Raw genomic sequence first — 7978 nt, forward strand, 5'->3', positions numbered from 1 at the left:
GTGAAAGAGATGGAGCATGTTCTAGGGGTTCCCCAGCACGTTTCCCTTCCCTACCCCTCACCCCCAGCCTGAAGCAGGGGCTGAAAAAACTACAAACCAAACTCCCTCTGCTCCCTTTCCCTCCCATTCTGAAAACAGCCACAGACAGGGAGGTAGTGCAGGCAGAAGTTACAGAAGACTCCATTTTGAAACCTCTCCATCCAACTCCTCACGCAATGAGGCTTCAGATTTTTGCCCAATTGGCCATTTTTTAAGTAGTATGCAGTTGTGCAGTTGTGTTTGGTCACAGCTATTGACCACTTTATGTGGCTAGATGAGGCAAAAATTGTCACTTTTGTCTACACTCTATGATCAGCAGGATTCTTGAACTTCAGACTGAACTGACTAACAGAATTGGAAAAGTAGCTAGGAATTTCGGGCTAATACAGATATGTGCTTGGAATAACAGCAAACTATCAGCTAAGGTGAAGATACAAATGTATGAGACTTGCCTGCTGTCATCCCTGCTTTATGGTTCAGAAATGCGGACTACATATGCTAGGCATACCAAGAGACTGAACAGCTTCCACATGAGATGTCTGAGTAAGATCCTGAAAATAAAGTGGGGAGACAGAATGCCAAACACAGAGGTACTGGAGCACACAGGACTGACACACTTAGAAACCACTATCAAGAAGAAAAAGTGACAGATTGGCCATGTCAGGAGAATGGGAGAAGACCACATCCCCAAGAGTATCTTGTACAGTGATCTTCGAGATGGGTCTAGAAAGTGGGGTCACCCTCTATGGCAATACCACTATGTGTGCAAAAATTATATGAAGTCATTCAACATCAGCGTAGAAAGGTGGGAGGAGTGTGTAGAATCCCGTCTGATCTGGAAGGAACATCTGGCACTGGGTGCAGCTCTGCATGAAGCAGCTTTGATCCATAGGATAGAAGCCAAGTGAGAAAGAAGAAATTGGTATGCTGTAAATCTGGACTCCAACTCAGCCAACATATGAATCTGTGAAACTTGTAACAAGCGGTGTTGCTCTTGAATTGAGCTTGTCAGCCACAAACGGAGTCATTAAGCAACTGACTAGATCGCTTACGTGTACACCATGATCCAGGGGATTAACAGTTGTCTACTACTATGTATATTTGAAAAGCCTAAATAAAAACAGGCTTCAGTTCACATAAAAAGTAAAAATAAAGCCAAAAAAGTAACAAAAACCATACTACACGAAGGCCTAACAATCAACATGTCATGCATACTTTATGTATATATGTACATATGTTTTACAGTATATTATATATCTAAGCACCCAATATTTGGTGTCATTTTAGTTCTTGAATTGTAAAGCATTGGGATACAACACTTATGAACTTAAAATATGTACCTTTCAGTCTAATGCATGAAAGAGTAACTGTTAGCATTGTAAGATCTCAGAGAAAAGTGAGACAAGTCACTATAGGAGAACCTACTAAAATACAGCATTGCCAACAGGAGAGAATTAAACTGGAGCAAGTCCATGGGTATACATTATTGTTATTTATTATTTTCAGTATGACAGTGCCTAGAGGCCTCAACAAGGGGCCTCAACAAGGGGCTAAGATGCCTTTGCTGTAGGCAATGTACGCATGCATTAATATAAAATATGTATGTCTAAAAAGACACAAGGGGCTATACCTGCAGGATTATTTAGATGTCAGTGATTTCAGTGGGAGATAGGGGACTACATATCTTTGAGAATCTGGGAAAAAGAGCTTAAACTCTGTGACCAGTTTGAGAGCCTAGGCTCTAGCATTATATGGTTCTTATGGAAGAATTTTGACATGGGGATTAAAAGAGGAGGAACAAAGCTGAAATCATTTGTATTGCAACAAACTTCATTTTTGTTTTTAAACTGCAAACCTAAAGATTTCCTTTAGGGATCAAGACCCTACACCCCAAACACCTTGACTTATATTAGAAATACAACTCCACACCCAATTATGCAAGTTTATAGCAATTATCTAAAGGTACATCCAGATGTTACACTTAGATCAATCTAAGGTTAGGTCAGTGGCCAAGTGCCAAGTATACACATGTTCAGGGAGTTTAGATTGGGCAAAAACTGGGTGGCCTCATCTAACTTATTTCACCTGAGGAAGTGCACTATATAGATAGATTGGGCTAACCTAATATACACTAGGAGCACAGTCTGGGGTTGGGAGAGCCCAGCCACTCACCCAGCCCTGCGGCTCTGTTTTGCCTACACCCTGCATCATGACCAGGCTATTTTTTAGCCCTCTGACCCCTCCACACCTGGATCTGACAACCCCCATGCAGACCCAACAACCTCCCCAAAGACCAGCCAGGACCTGCCCCACAACTAACTTAGATTGCATTTATGGCATGGCTCCTGGCACTGGTAAATGTGTGTACAAGTGGGGACCCGATCTACAATAACACCGCTTAAAGTAAGGTGAATGGTCATAGTTTCATAATGCTTAGGATCGGAAGGGACCGAAACAGATCATCAGGTCTGACCCTCTGCCCCGGGCAGGAACGAGTGCTGGGGCCATAACACCCCAGCCAAATATCTATCCAGCCTCCTCTTGAAGACCCCCAAGGTAGCAGAGAGCACCACCTCCCTTGGGAGTCCATTCCAGAGCCTGGCAGCCCTAACCGTAAAGTAATGTCTCCTGATGTCCAGCCTGAACCTTCTCTCTAACAATTTATGGCCGTTATTCCTAGTAATCCCCGGTGGTGCCCAGGGGAACAGAGCCTCCCCCAATTCTCACTGGTCCCCCTGGTGAGTTTGTAAACGGCCACCAGATCCCCTCTCATCCTTCTCTTGTGGAGGCTGAATAGGTTCAGGTCCTTTAGCCTCTCTTTGTAGGGTCTGCCCCGCTGCCCCTTGACCATGCGAGTGGCCCTCCTCTGGACCCTCGCAGTGCTAGCCACATCCCTCTTGAATGGTCATAGATCAGGCTTTGTGACTGCGCATGTACCCTCACTGTCTGACAATTGTTAAGTTAAAAGCTTTCCCAAAGCCTGAGGTAATCCATCTTTTAGTCACCTTGAGTAAAATCCTAGTTCTACTGCAGTTGATAGGAGTTTCCTATTTACTTCAATGGAGACAGTCCTTCACTCCCCTTTGCTTCTTACCTTCTCTTCCTCTGCATCCCATGTACATATACACATACCAGCCTTCCTCAGTGTATGATTGGACCCACACACATCAGTTGCTGCATCCTCTGTTGACCTGCCACTGTTCTCTCAAATTCCAATGAATGCTAACACAAAACAGGAGGAGAACTAGGTGGTATTTGCTGAAGTGGCTACACAGTGTTTTCTGCCCCTTTCCCTTCCCTCTTCTCCTGCCAATAATTGCATCCAGCACCTCCCTTCCTGAATTTGAATGAAAACCCTTTCACAGCCACATTTAATAAAACATGCAACAAAAATTCCATGGTGCACAAATCTTATCTTCAGCTACACTTTGAAAACTTGCAGGCTGGGTGGAGGGAGAGGAGGCTACAGAGATGTTATCCTTCATTTCAAATTAACTCAGTCAAACAGCAATCAACATTTTATTCTCTCATATACCTAGACTCCCAGGATGTACTCAGATGCTTATTTTCCTTTGCAAATAGTAATGGCCAGAGTTCACCACAAATTCTCTCCTCCAAAAAGGTAATTTTATCAGAATATCTGAGCCTTCTCTTGAGCAACCAAAGAGCTCAGTCCTCTGACCCTCATCCATGACTAGCTTTTACATTGGGAATATTACTTGAAAAAATATGACTCAGGTAAATAACAATTTCACCACTGTATCCTACATGTTTTTGAAAATGTGGTCACTTGCTTTGGTGTCTAACTGGGATCTCTCAACTCCTTTGAAAAACTGGCTGTGACTGCAGGGGCTGAGTTAGGTGAATACCTAGGGCAGTGCCAGCACATATGCTAGCACATTCTAGAGCCAATCCTTTTTACCGTATGCAAGCCAGGAGCCCCTTTAAAATGAAAGAAACAGGCTCTCTCTCTACATGTATTATCCTCTTTTGATCGACTGTCTCTTGGCAGATAGAGCGTTTGAAATCCCAATGAGTGTGAGAGGTCCATGATAAAAGGCAATGCCCTTCTTTGGCCCATGGTAATTTTTCATGTTTATTTGCTTATTTATTTCAGTAAAGTGCAAACCACTAGTTGATGTGCAACATCCATGTGCTGCAATACGGTTCTAGGTTGCCTTGGCAACCAGTGGAAAGGGTTTTGAAGAGCCAGAGAGGCCCATGCTAATGAAAACAAACATTCAGGGAGCCTCTTCTCCAGGTGGGTGAGAAGAGGATCCCTGCTGGGCTTCCTCACCCAGCCTGCTTTCAAACAGTCAGTTGCTTTAAAAAAAAAAAAAGCAAAAAAACCCAAACCCAAAACCAAAAAACAGAAGCACACATAATGCAGCCCTCCACTTCTTTCCATTGCAAAATGCGACTACTGATTAAAAGTTCTGAGACAATTCTTTGAAGCTTCTGATTAATAGGTTTGCTTTATGAATCCAAATGAGACGGTCAACATATTTTCCTTAAAAAAAAAAGACGACTATTATGGAAATGTTTGTTGTTGTTGCTGCTGCCGCCGCCACCACTGCCACCACGGCTGCTGTTTTTTACATGTTTAATCTCCCACATGTACATCTGTACCAGATGGCACTGTGAGTAATAGTGAAGATAATCTCTGAATGCTGTCTTCATTAGGTTGAACTGAAGCCCCAGGCTGCTGCCCCTCTCACTGCTTTCATCTGGCCATGTTGGAAGCCTGGTAGTGAAATCTTTGTAGTCATGACCCCAGGTAAGAGGCTTGATCTTGCACACACTCTGACCTTAGAAGTCTAACCAAAGTGCATAGAGGGTTTATGCACATACCTCTTGTGGAAGTGATTATATGGATGATGAATTTAAGAGTTCTGCCCATTTGTCAAACTGGGTCATCAAACAGGGGCACCATCTCATATGCAGTTTTTTTGCGGTTAATTTTAGTTCAGCTTACTGCTCCTCAATGTACATGTGCAGAAGCATCCTTGTGTGAGATGTCTCTTCTGCTTCTTTATGATGGTAAAGTTGAGACAAGAGGAGGTTGGAAAGGCTCTAAGCAAACCTGATAGAAAGAGGGGATAATACTGTCTTCCTTCTCCTAATGAAATTTCTGGCCTACTGCTTCATTACCAACCCACAATTATAACTCAGACTGCCCAAAATGATGAGACACCTCTTGAGGTTTGAAAAAAAAATAACGTAGTTTAAGATTTTGTTTTGTCTTCTGGATTTTGAACATTTGCTCACATGTATGGTGTATGAGACAACTTAAGGGTCAAAATTCCTTTGCAAAATTAAAGACTTCCCTTTGAATGATCACATGGGACTTCCCCTTGTCCTCTCTCAGCGTCTGGAAATAGGGAAGCAGCCTTTCTATCTCCTTGTTTCCTTCCATGATTGCTGTTTCCTTCCTCTTTTTAACCCAACTGGGTGTTCTTACAAGTTGCATAGCCATTCCATGCTCTCCTAAACCCCCTTCCATGCACTCATTCTTTTCAATACCACATACTCCCAAATAAGACAAACACCTTGAATAAAGAAAAAAAGGCACCCAAAACTTAACTGGCTGAATGCTGGGCTCACAGTGGCTAAACACTCCTGTCACTCACCCTGTAGCTGCAGCACCGGAGCTTCAGGTTTAATCCAGCCTATCACACCCTGCCTGAATTGGCTGCTCAGCCGGAAGTTACTGCCAATGTAGTGGTGATTGTGACAGGGTTAACCCTGAAGATCCGGTGCTGCAGGATCAGTGACACTGATGAGCAGACTACCTCTCCTCTACGGAGCACAGAACCCAACAAATCCCCTGGAAGCTATTCTATGCTATTCTATTCTATTCCCCCATGCCTCCATTTTGGCATGGATCAGCTTCCTTACTTAAAACATGCACACCAGTTTTGGGGGACTAATTTTGGGGTAAAAGCTGCATGAGATTTATGCGTAAAAATGGTATTAGCTGCCTTTTCTCTTTATAATATCTTACATAGATCTGCCCTCCCCCTTATTTTCCCTAGACCTTCTTAATTTCCTCTTGTTCCTTCCAATCCCCATCCCTCAAGAAGGCCCAAAGCATCCCACAATCCTATGCACATTACTCAGTCTCTGTGTCCATTTCAAACTCTCTCCTGAATTCCCTTGGACTCCCCTCCCTACTTCACTTGCTCCCTTGTCATCGTTTCCAGTCCATCTCGTTAACTGCAAAGCCCAGTGCGTGGACATTTTTCCTGACCCTAACTGGTTTTATCCTCATTTTTACTGACAGCAGTTTGCTTTATCTGATTGAAAATAATGGGAGATGACTGCCATTTTGAATTACAGAAATTTCATGAGCTTTTAAGACATGTGAGCCTCTAAAAATCCAAATACAATGCAAAGCTTACAAGACTGGCAAAAAACCCAAGAGAGCAAGTGGTGGTGCCAGTGTTAAAAGGAAGGTAATTTTTTTGATTCTTTACCATTTTAAATGACTCTGTGCCAGAAATGGTCTAATGTTGAACCAACATCACTGAGAGGAACAGAAATGAAGAGAGGCTGAGAGCCATGGGGCTCTTCAGCCATGGGACTCTTCAGCCTGGAAAAGCACAGGCTCAGGGGGGACCTGGTGGCTGCCTATAAGTACATAAGGGGTGTACATCAGGATCTGGGAGAACATCTGTTCACCAGAGCTCCCCAAGAAAAAAACAAGGACCATTGGTCATGAACTCCTCCAAGATCATTTTAGGCTGGACATAAGAAAAAAATGCTTTACTGTTTGAGCCCCCAAGACCTGGAATAGACTCCCTCCAGAAGTGGTGCAGGCACCTACTCTGGACTCATTCAAGAAATGTTTGGATGCTTATCTTGCTGGGATCCTTTGACCCTAGCTGACTTCCTGCCCCTGGGCAGGGGGCTGGACTTGATCATCTTTGAGGTCCCTTCCAGGCCTAATGTCTATGAAATCTATGAAATCTATGAAATTACTCAAATGTAATGCTCCACAAGGCTTGAAGGTTGATAATACTTGTGTGAGCAGAAGGGGGAGGGGAGAAGAGTACCTTAGTCAATCTTGAACCATAACAAAGCTTATCAAAGAAAGAGAACTGGTCAGTTTGTTAATCTCTACGTAATGGGGAGTGAAGCTGAAAATGTTTATAAATCATTTGCCTTTGCTGAGGAAGGAGATAAGAATAGCTATGAAAATTTTCTGAAAACATTTGTAAAGTATTTAATTCCAGAAAGGAATGCAATACATGGCTAGGCTTTACCAAGTGCATAGAAGGCTAGAGAAAAAACTGAATCCTTGATAAGGATCCCTAAGGAGAAAAGGGAGCCCTGGAATCTACAGGCTCCTGGAATACAGTTGCAGGGAGGCTGCTCCACTGTGCTGTAATTACAATGCATCAGAGCAAACTCAGTTAAATGAGTCTGCTGTAGTATGGTAATTACCACGCTCCAGCAGACTCATGTCACATGCATCAGCATCCCTGCACTGAAAAATGGCAGTGGAGGTGCCATTTTTCAGCTTGGGGACACTGATATACATGACGCTCTGGGCGCTTTAATAGTGCAGCTCTTGGAGTTGCGCTAATTAAAGCACTCCCTCCCCCCGCCTCCCAGGTCACATCTATAAACACTAGGGCTGTGTGAAGCTTTGGGTGCCGATTCAAGTTGGAGGAGATTTGGCCCGATTTGGTGGCAGAATTTCCAAATCTAAATCAAATCAGGGAACCAATTAACAGGTCCGAATCGATTCAAAGCTCTCTGAATCTTCGGAAAACATTCGGAGAATGTTGATGATTCAGACAGTCCCAGAATTGGAGCCAGTAAGTAGGGGGCTGCAGGAGCGGGGAGGGGACAATGGGGGGACCCCCACTCGCCCACATTCCCTGCCTGCTCCCCCAGACCCCCTGACCCCTGCCCGCTCCCCCCGGCCCCCCCC

Source organism: Alligator sinensis, unplaced genomic scaffold (assembly GCF_000455745.1).
Source record: "Alligator sinensis unplaced genomic scaffold, ASM45574v1 scaffold470_1, whole genome shotgun sequence".
Taxonomy (NCBI): Eukaryota; Metazoa; Chordata; order Crocodylia; family Alligatoridae; genus Alligator; species Alligator sinensis.